Source organism: Caloenas nicobarica, chromosome Z (genome assembly GCF_036013445.1).
Source record: "Caloenas nicobarica isolate bCalNic1 chromosome Z, bCalNic1.hap1, whole genome shotgun sequence".
In the NCBI taxonomy this organism is placed as follows: Eukaryota; Metazoa; Chordata; class Aves; order Columbiformes; family Columbidae; genus Caloenas; species Caloenas nicobarica.
In genome coordinates, this window is record NC_088284.1 from 51123357 (window position 1) to 51136201 (window position 12845).

The window sequence follows — 12845 nt, forward strand, 5'->3', positions numbered from 1 at the left end:
TTAAACAATCAAATTTTTTTTTCTTCTTTTCAGTGCTGGATGATGGTTTGGAATTTTCACTGTCATCATGGATCTCTTGGTAGATTTTATCATTTTGATCTGGTAGACTACCAAATTCCAAGTTGTTCTGAAAACTCCTCAGTGCATTTGCTTGCATGAAGAGGCTTGTAGGATTGTTGTCCTGTTTTCTAGAATGGAAAACTTGGCTATTCTCTTTTGTTTACCTCTGCCTTTTGAAATAAAGAGAAAAAAAGCAAAACTTAGGGTGTAACCTTTGTCTGATGTCTACATACTCTTTTTTTTTTCTTCACCTTGTCTCAGCCTGGTGTAGAACTAATATTACTTTCAGGTATCCTGAGGTAAACAGATTTTTTCTATAATTAAGTAGAACCTAGAGGTGGTAACACTAATCTGAAGCAAACAAAAGTTTGATTCACAAGTTGAATATGCATACAGAAATCATACATCTTGCATTTATTGTAAAATAGAATTAATGTCAAAGAATAAAAATGAACTCTGTCTCTTTCCAGGCAGTCATTATTCCAGGTTAGTACACAGGTTAAAACTAACCGTAGAAAGCATTTTAAAGTGACATATTAATTTGCACGTTGTTGAAAAGTAAGAGGTACGAGTAGAGGACTGAGGCAGAAACTGAGAAATAACCAAGTGACTTTTTAACAGAGTTTTTAACATAGGTTAAATCTATCCTTTTCATTTCCTGAAGACACCAGATCGGTGACAGATGACTGCTTTGTTGAAAAATACTATTCTATTTGACAAGCACATACTTAGATTTGTCCACCATCTACTGTACTTAATTTTTACCTTGTGACTTAATTTTTATCTCAGCTTTATCCACACTTAAATGCAAAAAAACCCACAAAAAACAACCAACCAACCAAAAACTCCCTATGGATCTAATTAATTTATACACGAAATAATTTCTTTTAGTTAATTTAAAAAATTACAAAATATTTATTTCATTTTCTTCTTATATCTGCCACCTGTTGATGTTCTCTGCTTTTCAGTAAATTTTATTATTTATTCTTGTGGTAGTGCTTCAGCTTTGGGTAGTTTCACATGAAGACTGGTAATCCCTCTTTACTCAAATGTTTGATATCTCACAATTTATGCAACCTCTTAGAACTGCCAGGACTTTTTTTTTTTGAAAACTTTTTTTTTTGAAAACTTTTTTTTTTTTCCATACTAAGAAAATAAAAAGAGGCTTCAAATCTTTGTTAATGTGTAAGACAATATTGGAAATCTAGATAAACCATGTGTCAGGATCACATTTATTTTGTGTCTAAAACCAGTGAAAGACCTCAAAGTAAAGCATGGTTTTCTTCCCTTTGAGTAACCATAGAAGGTGTTTTTAATTTTGAGCTTTCTGAGAAGGGGAAATATTTTGCAGTGTTCAAATAGCAATCTTAAAACAGACAAACAACACACATGCACGAAACCTATAAACCCACCAAAAATCTAAAAGAAAACCCAAAATAAGGATTTTCAGAAGAATTTAAATAAAAATCAACAGCTAGAAGTTAAAATGGGTTTTGTAACTAGCTGAATGTCTCCATTGTCACTTGGCTTTCTACTAGATATTTTATATAGTTATTATGAGATTTGTACCCGCTTACCCTGTGATAAACTACATCATGTAAAAATCATAATTCAAATGTGGTATGTCCTATATTTACTTAAACATACTAAGATGAGCCAAACTTACTATTCAGCTAAGAAATAGGTATAATTATTCAGAAAAAGAATGTGGCCTCCTTCAGAGGGATTTTATCAGCACATATTATGTTTTCATATTTAAATGAAAGTGCTCATATAATTTGGAAGTACTGTATTGATCACACAGTTGGTTTTGAAGTGTAATCTTAAGAAGAAACATTACTAACCAATCAATAAAGCCAATCTTTCCCCATATAGTTGTACTTAATGCATCTAAAATTCTTTAGTCTTGTATGTTAATGTAATTACCTGTGAATGCTTATTAACTTTGAGCACTACAAGATCTTACCTTAGTTTTCGGAAATGAAAGAACTTTTCTAGTACTTTATTTTAGTTGAGTGCTTTTCACCAAAAAAAAAAAAAAAAGTGTATTCAGCTGGACAATAAACTAACTGCCCACTAAGTGACTGCAGAACCTTTCATATGGAAAATACATTCAGAGATGTGGCTGCAGAAGGCCAAGCAATGGTTGAGACAAAGGTCTGATTTACTCATAACAGAAGTCAATGCAGTCATAATGACTTTTCTTTTTTTTTTCTCTGGCTTATCATTACTACTGAGGGTAAACAGGAAACACTGTAATTCTTTAGACCAGATAACTGAACTAGCTTTCATAATTTAAAGCAGTCAGGAAGATGGTGATTTGATGACCTGAAGATTCATCCTAGTTAGGGGGATCTGCATGACTTCAAACTGTTACACAGGGTCTTAATACATGTCAGTTCTAGCCTTGCCTTCCTGATATGAATGTTAAAGGAAAGGCTACATTATTTTTGACTGCAAAAGTATTTGCAGGCACAGTAAAATAACAAAAATTAGCAATGCTATTGGATTATTTGTCTTATCTTTAACCAACACAGATGTAACTATGTAACTTTACTACTCGAGGCAACTGTTTCTAGTTATTGCATCGTTGTAATGAGATCGGGTCAGAATTAATTTAGTTGAAAATTATGGTTTCCAGGGATTATGCATCTGCCAATGTCATACTCTGACCAAGAAAAAGCAGTAAATAACATACGTATGGAAAATCAATAACTGAGATGTGCGTTTTGAATTTAAATCAGGTAAAATGCTCAGAATATTATCACATAGAATTTTACAGGTTTCATGTCAATCAAAGTCTTTATTCTATGGTAATTCTTACCCAAATCACTGTTGAAGTCATAATGCAAAGCAAACATAATTTAAAATGGACTATGGTCCACTGTTTTTCTTCCCTGTGTGGCATTGTGTGTTTTTTGTTTGAATTTGAACAATAAATCTTTGTTGTAGTCAGAATCCTGTGCTCATCTCTTCCCGAGACAAAGAGTTTCAGTATCTAGGGTCCTCTTTCTTCAAGTCATGTAAAAATTGATGAATAAAATGCTTTCAAAACAAAATTCTGAAATCTGATCCTATTCAACTTGACATCTATGTGCTTTCCATTCACTGAATCACTAAATATAGTTTAAAAAAAACAGAAACAAAAGACACGTTTCATGCAATATGGATTTATCCTTTCAAAAAAAACATTCCATCAGTTAAAATACTTTCAATGGTATGATAATATTGGTTGGCAATAAGATTTCAAAAATTCTCTGAAAGATTTCCTTTAAGATTTAATGTTAAATCTGGTTATTGGGAAAAAGAAAAAAAAAAGGAGAGGAGAGGTGAGGGAAGAAAGGAAGAGAAAGGAAGGGAAAGGAAGGAAAAGGAAGGGAAGGGAAGGTGTGGGAAGGTGTGGGAAGGGAAGGGAAGGTGTGGAAAGAAAAGGTGCGGAAAGGAAAGGAAAGGTGCGGAAAGGAAAGGTGCGGAAAGGAAAGGTGCGGAAAGGAAAGGAAAGGTGCGGAAAGGAAAGGTGTGGAAAGGAAAGGTGTGGAAAGGAAAGGTGCAGAAAGGAAAGGAAAGGAAAGGTGCGGAAAGGAAAGGTGTGGAAAGGAAAGGTGTGGAAAGGAAAGGTGCAGAAAGGAAAGGAAAGGAAAGGTGCGGAAAGGAAAGGTGCGGAAAGGAAAGGAAAGGTGCGGAAAGGAAAGGTGCGGAAAGGAAAGGTGCGGAAAGGAAAGGAAAGGTGCAGAAAGGAAAGGTGTGGAAAGGAAAGGTGTGGAAAGGAAAGGTGCAGAAAGGAAAGGAAAGGAAAGGTGCGGAAAGGAAAGGTGCGGAAAGGAAAGGTGCGGAAAGGAAAGGAAAGGAAAGGTGCGGAAAGGAAAAGAAAGGTGCGGAAAGGTGCGGAAAGGAAAGGTGCGGTGCGGAAAGGAAAGGTGCAGTGTGGAAAGGAAAGGTGCGGAAAGGAAAGGAAAGGAAAGGAAAGGTGCGGAAAGGAAAGGAAAGGAAAGGTGCGGCAAGGAAAGGAAAGGTGCGGAAAGGTGCGGAAAGGAAAGGAAAGGAAAGGAAAGGAAAGGAAAGGAAAGGAAAGGAAAGGAAAGGAAAGGAAAGGAAAGGAAAGGAAAGGAAAGGAAAGGAAAGGAAAAATGTGGGAATGTGTGGGAAGGTGTGGGAAGGGAAGGTGCGGGAAGGTGCGGGAAGGTGCGGGAAGGGAAGGGAAGGGAAGGGAAGGGAAGGGAAGGGAGAGGAGAGAGATGTTTCACCATTTAAATCTATGTGCAATGAGCAATTCAGGGTTTTGGACATATATTGGCGAGCTTCCTTATTCAATTCCACTTACTGTATTAGGGCAACACAAACACAGATAGATAGGTAGATATAACATAAAGCAGTGGTTCAAGTCCTTTCTCAAGGCTAGGATGACTTGGCAAAGCATGGTGCCACAGTTTTTCTTAGGCTACACTTAGAACGTGATGCTAGATACAGGCAGCTTCAAAAATAAAAGAAGTCCTTATTATAAGGAAATTATTATGAAAATCACTGTTGAAGTCACAATGTTAAGATGCCAGAACTTAATATGGGCTCTGGTCAACTGTTCTACTTCCCTATAGTGCCTTCTGCTATCATTATGAGAAATAATGCCATCACTTTTATATGAGTTTTTGCAGTTATGATTGCTAAATGAAGATTTTTCCAAATGTCTTACAAATATTTTTTTCTCCCTATTTCATCCAGATTAGTAGCAGTAGCAGTAGTAGTAGTAGTAGTAGTATCTAGTTATTCAGTAAGAGCTGTGCTCAATTTCAGTTTAACAGAGAAGATTATATAGCAGGATTTTCAGAAAAACATCCCAAAGAAATATAGCATGCAGTGAAACTTTCACTGCTTAGCACTGAGCTGGTTTGAGTGAATTTATTTACCTTGTGGCTTATGGAAAGGAATACACCTTCCTTTAGCTTTCTTCCTGGGACACAGTTTTACACTGAAACAGGGGTGGGGATTTGGCAGCTGGTAATTTTCCTGTGCCTTTTACTCTTTACTGTTCTTGGATTTTATCAATGCCTATTGGGCTTCACACTAAATAATGATTTGTTTTATTTTAGGGAGTAACAGATTGTTGAGGTATGTGTGAAAAATGTATTTCAATTTAAAAGAAACTTCCCCTGAATAACTCCTAGAGAAATATATTCCTGTGTAGAGTGCTGTATCAGTATTTAAGCTGCTTATACAAAATTAAATGATACATGGAAAAACATACTTAGAAAAGCAGATTTATCTAAGATGGATCTCTTTTCACGGCTGGAATTGCTAGATTTTGTCCCTGTGATGCCTGCATTGTGAGACTTTATTTGTGGAATCTACCATGGTATTTTATCATTAGTCATACTGTGGTAGAATATTTTCTCTTGGAAAATACGGAAAAGACAGCGCTGACTCAAATAAGGTGCACATACTTAAACTCATCAGAGAACACTCAGTCATCTGTATTTACTGGATAGCCAAAAGTCCAGGATATTTTACAGTGTGCTTAGGATGTAGAATAGTGTAGGTTACCTCAAATTCACTCATACCCCAAACAGAATTAGTTAGGTGGTTTTGTGTTTCCTAGTGAACTGATAAACACTAAATAACCCACCCAATGCAAAAAATATTTGTTGTGGCACACTTCAATGTCTGACTAAGAGACTGGAAGAGGCTCTATCCCTTTGGAGCAAGGAGTTGTTTACTAGCTAGTAAAGTAGAGATGGCAGCCAGCCTAGCAAAGAGATATCAGGATATTCAAGGAAGCAGAACAAGATTATTTTAGTTACAAAGAGTGATCAGCTCAAGGAGGGAGTAGAAGGCAATGTGGGAGGAAAAATTAAGTCTTTCTGGATCCCTAGGAGACTTTGAAGGTGAATTTGCCTGTAAGAGGTAACGAAAAACACTCAAAGAGAGGCACCACAGCCCATTCATTGACACAACAGCTCTCTTCAGCCAATATTTTCTGAGACAAACAGCCCCAAACAGGCACGTCTTGAAACTACATATAATACAAAGTCTGAAATAGTAACTATTCTTTACAAGGATTGAACCGCAAGGTAGTTGAGTAAAAGAGTGTGAGACAAAGAGACGTTTCTGATTGGTGTTAGTTGTCTGACTGTGTGGGCTCTCACTTTTCATAGAAAGAAATTTTACAAATTCCACCCCCGCTCCGCTTCTGACTGAACTTAAAATTAATTTAAAGTGATTTAAATTTCCTGGATAAGAACAAGACATGCTTTATCTATGCATGTAGTTTGGAACAGTCTAAGAGATATGTTAGGTTCCAGAATACTTCTTCCAAAGCATGCAAAGGGTAACAGTGTGTGACTTCAATCTAGTTGAAGGACCACGTGGAAAAATGACACCAAAAAGGAAAGAGAAGTAGGTTCCAGTAAAACATAATGATTGAGAATGCACTGTAGCGTGCAGTGACATGCAATGATGTATGCAAGCCTAAGTTTCAAGACTTGTAAGGAATGTGTAATATTTATGCTGTAAGTACTCATACATTTTTATTTTAATTTTAATTGTACCCATATACAATTTATTATAGAGAACTGTCGAAGTTATATGGAGATATTGTCTCTATTTAAAATTTTCCATACTCAGAGCACTTTTCATTTTCAGAAAATTAATAAGTCTGCAGACATTCATTTGAAGTACAAAAATCTAGATATATTTTATATGTAACACGCTTTTCTAGTTGACCCCCCTAATTTATTTTTTTTTTTTACATTTTCATTGCATCAGCTTAATGAAGTCAAATTTTATCATTCATGCCAGTGAAACAGTCTGCAAATCTTTTACTATGCATGGTAATGTCTGATCTCAGTGGAACCTGATTATACAAGAAAAAAAAAGTATCACTGATTGTAGTCCATGCATGTCCATGCATTCTAAAAAGCTCATAATATCAGTTTATTCATTATTGGCATAGTGTTTGGACTTTAGTTAAGTGACGGTGATAGTTTTAATGGCAGAAACAAACCATAAAGATTTGAATATGATGTATAAAGACAAACTAGAGTAATAGTACATGGATTTGAGTCTAGTACAGGATTTCAGGACAGGCTTTAATATTCAAATCAATTGAACTTAAAAATTTCACAAATAATCTGAAGGAGTAAACGATATATTAATTAGAAATCTATGATAAAAGCACTTCAACTATTACATACTTACATAACTCTTAATCATATGAAGTATTGCTGTATAAGACTTTGATTAAAAGAACTGGATTCTATTTCGTTAATATCTTAGATTGCATTAAAAACTCACTCAGTGCCAATCTTGAAATATGTGGCCATAAATAAGGAGGTATCAATAGACTGAGCTTTGGTTAGAAGGATGACTCAAAGTCAGGTACTTCATCCAGTCCTGTTTTGTCAGTGATATATACTAGGGTGAAAATGATATTTCCAGATGCTGTTAATAATAATAACAATAACAACAGCAGTTATAATAACAATAATAGCAATAACAACTATAATAATAATATATATGTAGCTAGTCATTAGAGGATGGTCTGAATTGTCTGTTTAGATATTCACAATACAGAACACCATGTTTCTTATCTAGATAAATGTAGATTGGGTAGTACATTTGGGATCCACCACATCAGGTGATGCTCATTAACTGGGAAAGTATCCCAAGAAGTACTGACCTAAGAAAAGCTTAAGACGTCATTATGGAAAATTTCTTCAAAATGTAACCTGTGTAATGCCATAGGCAAATATTTGACAAATACAATATATGAAAGTTGTAGTAGGTTGGTGCAAAAGGAATTGTGGTTTTTGTATTGTTGAAATTTGTCATTTGATACATCCTTAAATAAATGTGGTTATGTTATACAGCATTTTAATGCATTTTTCTCACTTGTTTTTTTTTACTACTGACTTATTACTTGCTGTTCATTTTATATTTATTTTAGACTATGGAATTGATCTTAGACAAAAAGAAAATTTGAGCAATTTTCTTATTCAAATTCAAAATGGGTCATAAAGCAGCAGAGACAACTGGCAACATCAACAATGCATTTGACCCAGGAACTGCTAATGAATGTACAGTGCAGTGGTGGTTCAAGAAGTTTCTCAAAAGAGACAAGAGCCTTGAAGATGAGAAGCATAGTGGCTGGCTGTTGGAAGATGACAATGAATAACCGAGAGCAATCTTTGAAGCTGATCCTCTTAACAACTACACAAGAAGCTGCCAAAGAACTCGATGTTGACCATTCTACAGTTGTTCAGCTTTTGAAGCAAATTGGAAAGTTGAAAAAGCTCGATAAGTATGGGCCTCATGATCTGACCGAAAAAATGAAAGAAATTGAAACTTTGAAGTGTCATCTTCTCTTGTTCTATTACAACAACAATGAACCATTTCTCGATTGGATTGTGACATACAATGAAAAGTGGATTTTACATGACAACGGATGATGTCTATCTCAGTGGTATAGACAAAGAAGAAGCTCCAAAGCACTTCCCAAAGCCAGACTTGCACCTAAAAAAAGGTCACGGTCTCTGGTGGTCTAGTGCCTGTCCAATCCACTACAGCTTTCTGAATCCCCGTGAAACCATTCCATCTGAGAAGTGTGGCTCAGCAAATCAATGAGATGCACTGAAAACTGCAATGCCTGCAGCCAGCATCGGTCAACAGAAAGGGCCCAATTCTTCTCCATGACAACGCCTGGTTGCATGTCACACAACCAACACTTCAACAGTTGAACGAATTGGGCTACAAAGTTTTGCCTCATCTGCCATATTCACCTGACCTCTCACCAACTGACTATCACTTTTTCAAGCATCTTGACAACTTTTTGCTGAGAAACACATCCACAACCAGCAGGATGCAGAAACTGTTTTCCAAGAGTTCGTAGAATCCTGAAGCACAGATTTTTATGCTACAGGAATAAACAAGCTTATTTCTTATTGGCAAAAATGTGCTAATTGTAATGAGTTCTATTTTGATTAATAAAGATGCATTTGAGCCTAGTTTTAATGATTTAAAATTCACAGTCCAAGACTACAATTATTTTTGCACCAACCTAATAACAAAGGAAATAATGAGTAGAATTTAGGAATCAGTTTTCTTTCAGAACACATCACTGACTGCTGCTGCTGATGTCTATGCTGGCAGCTTTCCTTCAAGAAATATATAGAAATATTGACTCTTGAAAGTAAGCCTGTAAAGTGATGTGGGAGCTGGAAAATAAGACTCACAGAATAAGGGTAAAGGAATTTGCCTTATTGGAGAACTGGAGAAATGACTTGATCATCATCTTTGTAAACTTGCACTTGAAATAACTGTTAATGAAGACAGGATTTTTTCTTTTGTATGGAGACAGGATAACAAGATCCAGAGGCTTACAGCTGAACCTAGGCTTAATATCTTACCTTTGAAATCAAATATCTGAAAAAAACATATTATTTCCTAACAGTAATGATATTTGAATTTATAAAATTATAAGGAAAAAGGTGAATTAACAACATTGCAAAATACAATTAGATTGTGTGTATGCATGAATGAATTATGTGATTTCTGTTCTGTTTCTTGGACATTTTTGTAGTCTGTAAGTGGAGACAATTTGTTATTAACCCTTTAAACCTTTTAATTAATAAATATATGCACTTTCTTGTTTCTTCTTTTCCTAGAGTGACATATCAAGGATTTTATCTGTACTGATCTCAGCATTCTCAGAACTTCTGAATTTAATTTATTGTGCAAGATGTTTTCAAGCAGAGCAGAGATACCACTGTGCTTTTGGAGGTGATGGTCAACAGCCAGAGTACTAAGTAGTTCTCCTCCTGTCTTTGACCAGAGAATCAATGTTAGTAGTACTGTGCCTAACACTGGTTCACCTGGGAGCTTCTGTCTTGGTTTTTTATCTTTCATACAAATGAATTGCTCCTCAATTATACCCCTGTCATACCTGCCAGAAGGATTTTGACGTTATTGTTCCTTTCTCTGAAGCCTCAGCTTTGGCAATGGATGTCGAGTGCTTTGTAGTTGAAAAGATAACCACTTTTGTTATAGTCTCATTAAACAACTGCAAGTGACATTGTCAGAGATGTTGTAAAATTATCTTAATTTAGCTGAAATGCAATGCCTGAAAATTATTGTCTCAAACCCAACATGATGGAGAATGACCCAGCTGCATTGGTCTCCTAATCAATAATTTTGTTTCAGGGGATTAGGTACGGTAAGTTACTTTATGAACTCTTACTGTTCTCTTAGAATCATAGACTCATTTTGGCTAAGTACACAACATCCGCAGCCTTCCCCTCATCCAATTAGCAGGTCACATTGTCATAGAAAGACAACAGGCTGGTCAAGCAGGACCTGCCTTTCATAAACCCACACTGACTGGGCCTGATCGCCAGCTTGTCCTGTACGTGCAGTGTGATGGCACTTAAGAAGATCTGTTCCATCACCTTCCCCAGCACCGAGGTCAGACTGACAGGCCTGTAATTCCCCAGATTCTCCTTCTGGCCCTTCTTGTAGATGGGCATCATGTTTGCCAACTTCTAGTAAACTAGGACCTCACCGGTTAGCCAAGACTGCTGACAAATAATTGAAAATGGTTTGGTGATCATCTCCACCAGCTCCCTCAGTACCCTCAGGTGGATCCCATCTGGCCCCATAGACCTGTGTGTGTCTAAGTGGTGTAGCAGGTCACTAACCATTTCCCCCTGGGTTATCCAGGCTTTGTTTTGCTCCTCATCCCTGTCTTCTGGTTCACGGGGTTGTGTACCTGGAGCACAACTGGTCTTACTATTAAAGACAGGCAAAGAAGGCATCTAGTACCTCAGCCTTTCCCTTGTCCTCTGTCACTGTGTTTCCACCCACATCCACCAGAGGGAGGAGAGTCTCAGTAGCTCTCCTCTTGCTGCTGACGTATTTATAGAAGCATTTTTTGTTCCCTCTTAGAGCAGTAGGCAGGCTCAGCTCTAGTTGAGCTTTGGCTCTTTAATTTTCTCCCTGCATAACTTCACGGCATCCTTGTAGTCCTCTTCAGTAGTCCTCTTGCAAGGGAGTGTTTTGCTATGCCAGTAAAGTGACAGTAGTGCAAAAGTAAGTATTGATAAAAGTAGTAAAATCAGGACACTTTTAGAGCTTAGACATTCTTACCTATAATAATTTTACCCTAACCACCTTTCCCTCGCCTTCCCCTCTGAATACTTTTTAACAGCAAGTATTGTTTTCTTCTGCAAGCATGTTATCTCTTAACATATAAACAGAACTATAGATACATTAATGACACATTATTAAGCACTAATAACACACATTCAGTGAGTGGTTTGTTATTTCAGTTTTACTAAAAAATTACTATATAATATTATTAAATATATAATTATATATAATATCATGTTCCTTGCAGAAAATCTTGGGCTGGGAATCAGTGGTAGGACATATCTGTAAAGCTGGCACAGAAAGTGAAGTTAAGGGGATTCAATGTTGCAATGTTTTCTCTGTGGGTGAAGTCTTGCAGACTGAGACAAATGTCAGTCATTTATAAAGCTCTCTTTGGAGAGACTGAATAAAGTGATTAACATCCAGGAAAAGACAGTTCATAAAATTTTGGTTCTAAGATGAATCTTACAAATGCCTTTTTTTTTTTTTTAAAGGAAAAAAAAATCTGAATTTCTCTTTTTATCTATATTATTGTTAGAGTGGATAGAATCTCTCCAAACATGAAGAACTTTTTATATGTGGTTTGTTTAAGATTGCTTTGTATAATGTGATTATATAGATGGCTATCTCAGTGACAGTTGATGAGATTTACTGAATATGACTTTCCTTCTTTCAGTTTAATTCCCAGAGGTCTGGTTTGATTTATTACTACTACTACTACTACTACTACTACTACTACTAGTTTTTTAGGCACTGAATTACATTGCTTATTTCTCTCTGAAACACTTTGGTATAAATTTTCCCTTGAATAAAAAGGAAGTGTTCGTTACCTTTCTAATTTTAAGAAGATTTTTTTTTTTCTTGGACGAAACATAATCCAATGGACAACTTCTCCCTTTGAACAAAGTTTGATTTAACAAATCAAACTTAAAACTATAATTGGAACAAACAAACCAAAAAACCCGTCCCCCTTTTGTGTGAATTCTGTCGTCATTTGCTGTAATAGTTTAGGATAAAGAAAAATGGTTTCTACATACTACTATAATGGGAATTGGAAGTACTCCAACTTTGCTTTTATTGATATCAAGAAAAGTTTACTAAACTGTGTTTCTCTGTTTCTGTTATCCCAGCTGGGAAGAAAAAAAAAAAAAATAGTGTAATAAAATGTGATAAACCAGTAAGGAAACGTAGAATATATTTCATGACAAAGGACTATTCCTGCTGTTACAAAATTAGTTTTCAGATATTGCACATGAATGCTGAAAATAAAAGTTTTCTCTCCTTGATCACTATAAAATATTTAATTTATAAATTTTAAGTAACTTTTTTAGTTCCTTTATTATCTATAATTTCTGCTTTATTCTCTGTAAATATCTTGTCATTTTACTATCATTCATACATAAGATAATTTCAGCTTACATTACAAATTACATTAGTATTTCACTGCTTTTCACAGAAAAAATCCATTACACTTACTGTATGAGACATTTTATTCATAAGATCATTGTTATTAGCATTTAGGATATTACTACATTTTAATATCAAAATCTTTTTCAACCTTTATTCTGAGGCAAGATGTTCACCAAAACTCAGTGGCAAAAAAATACACAATGAAAGGTGTTTTAATAGTAGAAATATTAAACAAACAATAT